This window comes from Alosa alosa, chromosome 17 (assembly GCF_017589495.1).
Source record: "Alosa alosa isolate M-15738 ecotype Scorff River chromosome 17, AALO_Geno_1.1, whole genome shotgun sequence".
Taxonomy (NCBI): domain Eukaryota; kingdom Metazoa; phylum Chordata; class Actinopteri; order Clupeiformes; family Clupeidae; genus Alosa; species Alosa alosa.
The window spans coordinates 9,949,902-9,961,533 of record NC_063205.1 but is presented as its reverse complement, the minus strand read 5'-3'; the positions used below and the strand labels follow the sequence as shown (position 1 = coordinate 9,961,533).

The following is an 11,632-nucleotide window of genomic DNA, read 5'->3' as shown; positions in this document are numbered from 1 at the left end:
TAAGTTAAAGTCTTCTTAAATTAAGTCAAAATGATATTTTGAGAGGGCGCTAGGTCTTTTCATACTAAAAACAATACCAAATAGATTTTTTAATCTTATTATAAGATCAATAACACTTGGTTAGAATTCATTTTTTGCAGTGTACGTTTCTCAAAAACAGCGTTATTAAAGCATAGCAGAGGACAAGGCGACGCTATTCCTAATAGCCCTATAAATGACATCATTAGGTTAGAATTGAAATGAAATATTAATGAAAAAACGCGCATCATCAGCCGATGGGAGGCGCTTTTCACATTTCCCTACCCAGCCGAGGTTTGACAAGATTCAGCAGGACGGCGCTCCCCCGCTCATGTTCCCGGCATGCTTTGAGAAACACGGGGACAGATCGAAGAACTGAGGCTCGAGCTGAGAGTAGGCTTTGTGGCACGAGCGCAGGGCATCCCCTCATCAGCACCGACTCATTCTGAGGTAACAAACAAATACTACTGAAACGTGGAATATTTTCTCGCCAGTTTTGTAATTGTATGAGTGTAAACCCTGCTGACGGTATATTGACATTTTGAATACAAAAAATAATGTCATATTTAATACAGTGATGTATCGGGTAGCTACTGCTGTCAGCCTAACCGCTCCCTCATAAATGTAGTTTAACATGCATCACTGTATCCATGGTGTTATCGCATGGTTTATCAGGTTAATGGTTGACCGTGGGTACCGAATTTCTAAGATGATGTATGTCGTTTGATAAGTTTGCTTGTCGTTACCGCATGAGAGTCGTTTTGCTGCAGGGGCACCGAATATAGTTTACTGTACGTGATCTGAAACCGGTAGAGGCAGGGGATATCCGTCGTGGAATTCCCTCCCTCATTTGCAGTCAGCTGTGAACCTGAGCTGCCTTTGCGCACCTCGATTCAGTTTTCTTAATATTGAATCAATCGATTGGTAGCCTACTTGCAGCCCTTCTCGGCTGTTGCGCCAAGACATCGCTCTGCATATTTTTTTTTTTTTTGCTAGTGTTTATATTGTGAAGTGCAAGCAGTAAGCTCGGAGGAGTCGACTTGTTGACATTTTTGCTTTTTTGAGCTGTTATATTTGAGCAGCTAATAGGGCCTACCATGCCCTGCAGATTACCTACTCATTGCATGGGATTAAGGAAGATTGAATATAAAAATGAAGATGCCTTCATCATTAAATTGTATTGACTGTATTAAGTCCAGTTGCATATTCTAGATCTGTAATTGAATAAGAAAAGGCCTCTTTTTTTTACAAACAACAGATAATGAAGTTATAAGTATCAATATCAATATTCATATCAATAGGTAATCTTAGGTCTGTAGGTAGTTCATGAACAAAGACTGATGACATTTGAATTTTATGTTTAGAAGTGGGTAATTCATTCTCTTCCAAAATGAACACTGAAAGATATAACATGCATGTAATGGATGTATGGATATGCATGTTTTAGTGTGTGTGTGTGTGTGTGTGTGTGTGTGTGTGTCAGTTCATATATTTATGAATGAAACGGAGCACTAGCAGATCATGAATGAAATGGTGAGTCTGTGAGTGACAGTGATCGGTGGAGCTCTCAAATGACTTGGGACGCATTATCGGGACGCAGTTAAAGAAGCTTTTGCATAGTGTGAGACAGATCATTTAGGATCATGAGCTATTCATTACCCATTATCCACCACAACATCAAAACATGCTGCTATCGTTTCATTGCAGTCTAGATCACAAGATCATGTTTGATTCCAAGATGATCTTTCAGAGTCTTTAATAGCACGTATCAAGGCAGACCCTGATCATGACTGACTCTTCCAGGAGTGTATATTTTATTGCTAAACTCTAAACTCCCCCATTCTGGGCACTACAGTTGAGAATACCCCTGGGGGTTTCTCATTGATGGCTCCATTTTTGCGGGTAGTGGTGCAGTATCAGTGAATTAGCGGGCGGAGAAGGGGCTTAGGCAGAAGCCTGAGTCACCTAATCCCCTAAGCATTTTGGATATTAGACAGCTTGCCTGTATTTTTAGACCCTGACTTTGGGCCTGCTGTGTTGATTATGGCAGTATTTTCAGCCTTGGTCTTTCTCTCTCTCTGTGAAGTGAATTGGATTCAGTATCACTGATAGAGCTTGTAATCAACACTGTGGTGGTGGCGGTTAAAGGATTAAGTTGAACACAAAAGTCTCGAAAAAACTCCTCAGATCGAGATGCGTCCTGTGATCCTTTAAGAGAAACAAAACAAGCTGGTGGTGATGAGGCTAGTGTTGTGAATCAATTTCAGGTGTTTCTTTTGTGTCTTTACAAACCATTGAGTTCGTGTGACTGCCTGGTCTGGAGAGCTGGAGTGAGGGCTGAGTGGCTTCTGCAGCCTTGCAACACTTGCGCTGTGCACTGTGTGTGTGAGGTGAGGTGAGGTGCCAATAGGGCGGCACGATATGGAGGAAATATCTGATTGCGATTTTTTTTGGACAGGTTTTGTAATTGTGATTTGATTTGCGATATCATTTTTGAAAGCCAAGCTTCAGTTCAGTATTCCAATATTTCTCTTTAAGTTGGGCCACTGATTAGTGGGCGTGCATGAGAAGCACAGCACTCCTGTTAGACGAGCTTCACTGTCCGTCACACAAGGAGGATGACATGAATAGAAACACCAGAGATGGGATGAGATTAACCACTGGGACAGAGTTGCAAGCTGCATGTTTCATTGCAGCCTTTGCAGTGAGGGGTACTTGCATTGGTTCAAATTGCGATTTTGATTAAAAATCAATTAATTGTGCACCCTTATACACCGTTAGTGTCTTTTCGTCACTAAAAGTACTTTTTGATGAGTTTGGTGCCTGTTGCAGGTAGCTAATGCAGTGTTTATAGTCAAGTGGTGTTATCCCAGTATATGGGATATACCATTCATACCAGTATATGGGATATACCATTCATACCAGTTGTATTTAATTGGGTCTTGGTTTGTTCAAACCCCTTTGGATGACACTATACGGAATTTAGTTTAGATAGAGGTATGAATAGAGAGGACAAATTTATGTTTTGTTGTTGATTTTGTATTCGACACAGTGTTTCCCATACATTGACTTATTTGTGGCGGCCCACCACAATATCAACACTGACCACCACACAATGATTTTCCAGGTTGTACTAAATTTGTACTGCATTCAAGTTAATTCTGCAAACCAACCACCACAAATGGAATTCAGTTCTCTGGGAAACACTCTGACATGTTGTATTTGTTTTACAGAGTGGATGATGTGTGCATTTACCTAGCAACAGAGGTCTTGGAGGGGATTATTACATTGTTTTGATAGCTTATCAAATCAAAGGCTGTTATTGAAAATAAACAGTAGGCCAAACCCATGAATGAACGTTTAATTCAATAATCTTGAAAGGTCATGCATTCACTCAACGTCTCAGTTTACAGGACACTGTGCTTACAGGAGGAAATCATGAATGAAATTGCATATGCCATTTATATTTGATTTGTTATTGGTTGCATCCAAAACTCATTGTTGAACAGTGGCTATACAGCGTAAAAAAACATGTTTACAATTTTTAATCACACTCATTGAAGTCAGCACTCAAGTGAAGGATCTTATTCTCCTTCATAATCCACCAGTTTTCGACTTCCTGCAATGTACTGTAGGCTATATTACTGTTTTCCCAACATATCCTAAGACCATCTTCTGCTGAAACTGACAATGACAGTGCACTTTGAGTGAGCAACACAAGCCCAGATACTGTACCTCTGACCTGCTGATTGCTTAAGTGTATCCTCTATTCATTATAAACCCTCACCTTATCCCGTTAACAGGATTTATGCCTTGTCCATACAAATCCGGGTTTGAAAAAACATTTCTGGCATTTTGTCTCCACACAAACTCCACTTCAGGTCACTGAAAATGCACCTTTGCAAAATGCACCTTTGCAAAATGCCTTGTGAAGATTTCCAGAAATCTTTTTCAGAAGACAAGTGTTGATGACGTGTGGAGTGGGAAAATGATCTGTCTTGAGTGTGCACTGTAATCTCCTTTGTTTAAACTTCTTTCATGCTTCTGATTGGCCAGCATGGCTTTACAATACCATTATGTTTGGTGCCTGCTTGTTTGGCATGCTCTGAACAGTGCTGTTTTGGCATTCTCATATGGACGGGAACAAAAGAGAGAAATCACTGTTTTAAAAAAGATCTGCTCATGTGTGAACTAGGGCTAACTATGGGGCGAACTATGATGAGTGCATCCTGTGCAGACTTAAGGAGGAGAGGATGCACACTTTGCTGACTTATATAATGTGAAGGATGCACACTTTGCTGACTTCTATAATGTGAAGGATGCACACTTTGTTGTTTAGAAGTTTTGGGTGGCAGGTTGTTTTTCATACCTCTAGTTATGTATGAAACTGTGCTGTCAGTTCATGAAAGTGAAGCTCAGATGTTTCACTCTTGCCATTGAATTCCAGTAATGGATAGTGTGTGTGTTTTTTAGCGTCAGCATTTTATTGGAATAAAATAAATGGTTGTAGAAATACCATGTGACACTTTCTTGGAACGGTATCTGAAAGTGATGTACTGTTTAACTACTCCATTTATTTAAACTCATACCAAACATAAGGTATACTGAATGTCTGAAAGTAGTCCCAAAACTGTGGCATTCTTCCATTTGTATAGAAAGTATTTAATTTTACATTTTAAATGTCTTGCTCACTTTAGTTCTATATTCATATTGTGTTTAAACCCTTTATATTAATATTTGCGTGCCACTCAAAATATTCTTTTAAACTTCTTGTTTCCACAAGTCAGTCACACAGTAGAGTAAAATGGTAACTTAGTGATTATCATATCAGTCTCACTCTCTGACAGACAACTGAGTCACAGGTGATCTGTTGGATAAAGTGTCAGTGTGGTGACAAGACGTAGATGAGGCCCGCTGAGATGCACATGAAACTCCATCGCTGAAGGTGTTCGTGTTGGTGACTTTCTGAGCCAATGAGGCTTGGGGCTTGAGCGCATTGGGGAACAGTGGCATTTCCTTGTCTTCCGTCTGTAGTTGCCTCATTTGCACTTCTTTCATTTGCAGTCTGTGTCGCGGTTATTGGCTCCGCTAAAACTCCTGGAGTCATTTTTCAATGTGTTTTTTTTTCTTATCTGCTAAATTCATTACAGTATTGAATACTGCAGTCATCTGTGGAATGAGATAACATTCATCTTACGACTTGCTTGATGGTATCTCTTTCTTTCTTTCTTTCTTTCTTTCTTTCTTTCTTTCTTTTTTTCTTTCTTTCAAACTCTTTCTCTGCCTGTATTTTGTATATCTTTCACAATCATCCATCTGTTTTTCTTTCCTCCTCTCTTGCCCCTCCATCTCTGTTTTACATCTTCTCTTTCTCTCCATCTTCATCTCTCCATGTCTAAGGTTGTGACAACGAAAACAATGCAACTGGTGATGTTTTTCTGCATTTGACTCTGTCATTTAGACGCAAACGGAGGTTTTATCCCCCCGCAAACAGAGTTTTTAAAAACTCCAGGTTGATTGTTTTTTTTTGGGAAAACTCTGTTTGTTCATTTGCGTCTAAACAGGTACAAACTGAGATTTATGTGACGAGGCGGAGATTTTTAGTCAGTTCAAAAGAGAATGAGGAAGTGATTCGTTGATGTTGATATTTTCGGGATTCTGATTGGCTAACATGGGCTTGAGCTTTTCGTTACACTGCCACGTACAGGTTTGGCATGCTCTTGAAGGCATATACCCGGGTGAGTGTAAAAGAAAACTTTTCTGAAAAATGACAGGTGTGCACGATGTTATTTTTGAAAACGGAGAGGGTGAAATGTCCGTTTATGAAAATAGCCGGCCACGTGTAAACATAGCATAAATACCTCTCACTTTTATCTTGCTGCTCTGTCTCTTCACTTCTCTCTCCTCTGTTTTCTCTCTCAACTATTGCTCTCTTTTCTCTTTCAGTTTCTCTCTTTTGCATTCCTGTCTTTCTGTCTGTCTTGGTCTCTCTGTGTCCTAATATTCTTTCTCTTTTCTCCCTCTCTCTCTCTCTCTCTGTCTTGTTGTATCCATGTGCACATACTGTACCCCTCTTTTTCTGTCACTTTCCATGTCTCTCTCTCTTTTTCTCCCTCTCTCTCTTAAGCATGAATTACATGCCACTGGCATGGCACCCCAATCGTATTCCCCAGGCTATTGCATGTGCATATAACATCATTTGTCTCTTTGAAAATGATGATGGCACCACCTGGCTCTACACTGCACAAACCATCTGCTGACCGAGGTGACCTGAGGTCGTCATTTTGGATACAGGGCAGAATCTCTCAGGTCTCAGGTGCACTGATGCGGTGTGGGGTGATGAACAATGGGCCAGTCAGAGCACCTGGCCTATTCTGCGCAAACACACACATACACACACACACACACACACACACACACACACACACACACACACACACACACACACACACAAACACACACACACACACTTGGCACTGACCATGCAGGAATGATGCAGAGGCCCTATATAGAGGATGCCTGCAGTGGCATGGCAGACAGTGTGTAGGGAGCACAGTGGGTCACCCACACGTGGGCCAGGGCTGTGTCAACAGCAAGCCTAAGGTGGTGAGGAGGAGCACACACATACTTCACTGAACTTCGGCTGAACTTCAGCGCTGTTTCAGAGCCACTTGATTTCTATCCATGTTGACATTTAGCAGATGGATTGTGGATGTTAGATCAACCGTCCGCAGGGACTTACAGTGTTGAGGATACACTGTTATCGGTGCTGATGCTGTGTGTCAGATCTAACCATCAATGCTGGGATAGAAAATACTCAGAAGGATGATGTGTGAGATGCCTGTGTTGCTTTGTGGGACTTCATAGAAATTACTGTGGAGCAAGAAGAGAAATTATGACATGGCAGTTTGTATCCTTGTATCCTAATGCTACTGCTGTTCTTTGGTCTCAATCGTCATGGATCACGCAGATCTTTAACGTCTGTTATCATGATGTATGTCCAAAGGCTTTATTCTTTGTCAGGCAGTATGATAACTGACCCAATGTGTGGTTTTAGAACTAAACAGCATGTCAGCATGTGTCCAGTGCCAAAAGTCAAAGGTCTGACTAAAGCTAATTTAATAATGAGGCCAGATCTATTTGCTAATTAAATACAATGAGCAAGATCCTAAACTCAAACATTGGTGGGTCAGCTCAATACACACGATAGCTTTAGTTAATGCATGAGACACTTTGCCAATTGAGTGAGTTGATCTTGCTCTTTAATCATTCCAATTAGGGCCCTGCTCCTTTAATTCCCACTACCTTGGCATTTAAGCACTTCTCAGATGCCCCAAATACTCCCCATTTTTAAAACAAAACTTTGCAATATGGTGCAATGAAGTGAGTAAAAAGCCTCCTTGATCACTTTAATATGCACTGCTGTGCTCATAACATATTGAGTCAGAATGTAGCATTTCTGCCTTGTAAGAGATAATGTATTGCCTGCCAGTCATTGTCGGAAAATAAGTTCCGACAGGGCAAATGAGACCCTGATTTGAAGCAGAGACAGTGCTCATTATTTTTTTAACAGTGGTCATAATTTTTTTACAGTGGTCATTTTTATAAGACCTCCAGACGTTCTTGTTAATGGAATTTGTTGCAGGATTCTGAAGAGCCATATATCTGTAATAACTCGAGGTTACTGTGTGCGATTATCAAAAAATTGGATGTAAGGGTCATTATAGCACTATAGCATTATTGTTATGCACCGTTATATTATTTTATATAATTATATGATATATCATTATTGTATGGAAGTTATGGCTGTCAAAATGTTGCCTAGCAACTCTGAGAAACGAGTGAAAAGCACACTCTGTTTTCACGCGTTGTGTGTCTGTCTTTATCACCAGAGTATGCTATAAATAGACAGCTTTGGCCACTAACATGTTTTGCTCCATTTACTGTAGCTCTAGTGTTTGGCTGTTAGGCAGTCTCGACTTTCTTTCTTTTGTCACAGTCACAGAGATCTTTCAGCCTGAGTTATAAAGAATCAAAAGCAGTATGGTGTGGGTATGAGAAGAAGATCTGACTGCACAGTTTCAGATAACCAGCGTACCTTAAGCTGTCTCGTATAGCTCTGTATTCCACTTAAACAGCAGTGGGTATAACTCAGTCGATGGTGTTGATTTGACCCCTCACCCTTCGCCCAAACATGTCTTTATGAATCATTGATTTCTGGAGAGCTCAGCCATGGGAGAAAGTGGAAATACTTCCTGGCTCGAAACTCATGAGACTAGCCTACCGCAGAAAACTCCATGTATATTCCATTATTGGCTGTCTGGTTTGTGCGTGTTTATTGGCTGTCTGGTTTGTGCGTGTAGCCATATTCCCTCACATACTAACCCACTTCTCATCATTGTAAAGCAGGACTCATGCTGCTTACTGCTTCTCAGCACCTACGTAGATGCACATCTAACTAAACCTGCAGTCTGCAATTGAAACCATGTTCTTGTTCATGTCATCCTGCTTTGAGCCTCAGTGAAACGCTCTAAAAGGCTGCCCTGTTGATGATCCCCCCCCCCTCCCCCACAATGGTTGCCTTGTTGGTGATTTTGTTTTTGATGATAAGTAGGCTTAGTTGTTGATATATAACCTATAACACTAGGAATTTAACACCTGTCCTGTATATATCTGAATTGAAATGGGAGAAAGACCTTCTCCAAGGACGATACAGTGGTTGCATATTGTAGTGATATTATGATGCTCTCTCAAATCTTTAAATATATATTCACTTCACACAGGTCAAAGGAGGAAATCTGTCTTCTTGCAGGTGTGCATAAATTGTGTGTCCTGCCAGACACACACACACACACACACACACACACACAAAGGTCACATAACCTCAGCCACATCAACAGAAGTGTATGCAAGCTGACCTGAGTTCTGTGTGGAGCCGAGGCTCTATTTCCATAATATTATCTTAGTCGTGGGTACTGATGCAGTCAGGACTGAGCATGCAGCTGTGAATGTGCATGAGGTGTAGCGACCTTTGAACTGGAAGTCAAGGATGTGTTTTAAGGCTTAAGACTGTGATGTGTGTGTATGTGTGTGTGTGTCCGTGTGCGTGTGCGTGTGTGTGTGACATGGGGTGGAGGTGGTATGCTTAAATCCAAGCAGGCAGAGGGAGTGGGTACAGTATGTTCAATGTTTGGTGTGTGTGTGTGTGTGTTCAATGTTGGTGTGTGTGTGTTTGTGTGTGTGTGTGTGTCTGGTGTGTCTGTGTGTGTGTGAGTGTATGCATGTGACATGAGAAGGAAGGGGACCATGAAAGCCAGCAGGCAGAAGGAGTGGTTATGTGTCATGTTGGCAGTGTTGGGCCAGGCCATGGAACAATAGCTCTCACTGCTTAATAGCTGCTCTAGTGCTGTCAGTGACTGAACCCCCTGTGTCACTCTGGCAGACTAATTACTGAGGGGTCTCTTGCATTGACACCCTCAGACCCCCCACACACACACACACACACATGCACACACTACATTCATGAGCGCACACACATACACACACACACACACACACACACACACACACACACACACACACACACACACACACACACGTGCACACGCGACACACACACACACACTTGCGCACACATGCATTTTGTCAGCCTAGGTGGGGAACCCATTGTAGCTGTCAAAGGGCTCTGCATTGGGAGATAAAGGTTAGTCTGTGCGGATTTATGTTCTGATGAAAAGAAAAGATAAAAAAAGAGACAAATGAAGAAAGAAAAAGAAAGAGGGATAGAGAGAAGGAATTGGAGGGTAAGGGTTTGAGGGAGAAAGAGGAGAGAGAGAAAATAAGAGAGAGAGAGAAAGAGAAAGAAAAAGATCCATGCTTCTTTTATAGACTATATACTAGGTCTATAAAAGTACCCTTGGGCAGTTCAGCACCACATAGAGTGGACAGCTCCATATGGGAGGTTACATAAGATTATGTCACAGGGAGACATTATTAGCCCACAGATCTGCCTCTTATGGGGGGCAATGGAGCTTACTTTGGCCCTGACCTTCAGTTTAGTAAGTTTATAGTTACATCATGGATCCGATAACAGTCCAGTGTGCTACTTCAGCCAGTCTGGCTTGTAGTTTTGGCATGTCAGTATGTTCATTTAAACTCAGCATACTGCTTTTCTACAGTATGTTAAACTAAGAAGAACACTACTTTTGTAAAGTATGTAAAACTCAGCAGATTACTTGTGCGCAGTTTGTTGAACTCCAAGTGCTACTTTGCTTGTTTAAAATAAGTCACTGGGAGGCTTGATGGTGCTACGGAGGGGTGTGCACAGAGCTGCTAAATTAGATCAGATCATCACAGAGTGCTTCCTCTTCGGCGTGCTAATTAGCAAAGGTACCCATCAGGCAACAAACCGCGCTAATGTGTCCTCTCACAGCTGCCACCCCCTGGTGTGGGGACGCTGATGTGTGCTCTCTCACTCTCTCTCTCTCTCTCTCTCTCACACACACACACATGCTCACACACACACTTCCTCTGACTCATCAGGCTCTTGCATCCAAAAAGCGTGACTCCATGCAGCCGCTGAGAATCCCATTGTGCTCTGAGGAAAGAAAATGCGGAAAAACTTGACATAAACCTCGTGATCCATGTGTCGTGATCCACGTGTATCTGTGTGTGTGTATGCAGTTTTTTATTCACCAACACGCAAATGTCGTGAGGTTCGTGTTTTGCGGGTGGTTTTGAATATTTCTTCTCCAGGTTTCTTGACATTGCACTAACATTTGTCTTTATGTTACAACATGAAAAATAACATCTATATTCTATATAGTTATTGTTAGATAGTATATAGAGTATGTTGTATAGTACATAGTTAGCTTTTCCTTTTCTGTGTTGTTCTTCTCTGGACCTTCACAAGCAGAGAAGGTAGATTGTTGGTGTTTGAAATCTTCTTGTTTCTTCTTGTATTGCCTTCAGAGAGAAATCCTTCCTTCTGCACTTCTCCTGCAGCGTAGTGAGAGTCAGACACATATGCACACACACATACTTACACACACAAGTCAGCTAACTCTGCCTGCCTGGAACAGATTCCTCTGCAGCTGTTTCAGTTCACTTTCTCTCTCTCTATTTCTCTCTCTCTCTCTCTGTATGTGTGTGTGTGTGTGTGTGTGTGTCTTTGTATGTGTATGTTTGTGTGTATGTGTATATCCTGGCCTTTGTTCTTTCTTTTAAACATGCATTCCATCTTTATCTACCTGCTCAGATGTGTGTGTGTGTGTGTGTGTGTGTGTGTGTGTGTGTGTGTGTGTGTGTGTGTGTGTGTGTGTGTGTGTGTGTGTGTGTTTGTAGGATCCCAGTCTTTGCATCTTGCATCTCACACATATGTCTCTGATGGAATCCCCTCCATGCTTCAGACCACCCAGAAAATCCCCCATGATGCAGTGCAGTGTGCTTGCGTGCGTGTGGAGCTACCTCAGCAACTCCGTATGACAGTCAGGGCCTTCCCTGCCCATCCCCCACCGGCCCAGTGATTTATCAGCTGTCCTGTCCTCCCATCAGGCTCCTCTCACTGGCATGTGCCTTATCGCCTTCTCCCAGGCATCATACTGCACTCATTCAT

The 11,632-nt window shown here is 41.9% G+C and overlaps 1 protein-coding gene across 1 annotated transcript in view; it reads left to right on the top strand.

Moving 5' to 3' along the window:
- Window positions 1-317: 317 nt before the first annotated feature.
- LOC125310210 (synapsin-3-like) overlaps window positions 318-11,632 on the top strand; it is a 131,469-nt gene continuing 120,154 nt past the window's right edge. The window contains exon 1 of the mRNA XM_048267398.1: window positions 318-468. The gene's annotated coding sequence lies outside the window, so the exon portion shown is untranslated. The remainder of the gene's footprint in view (window positions 469-11,632) is intronic.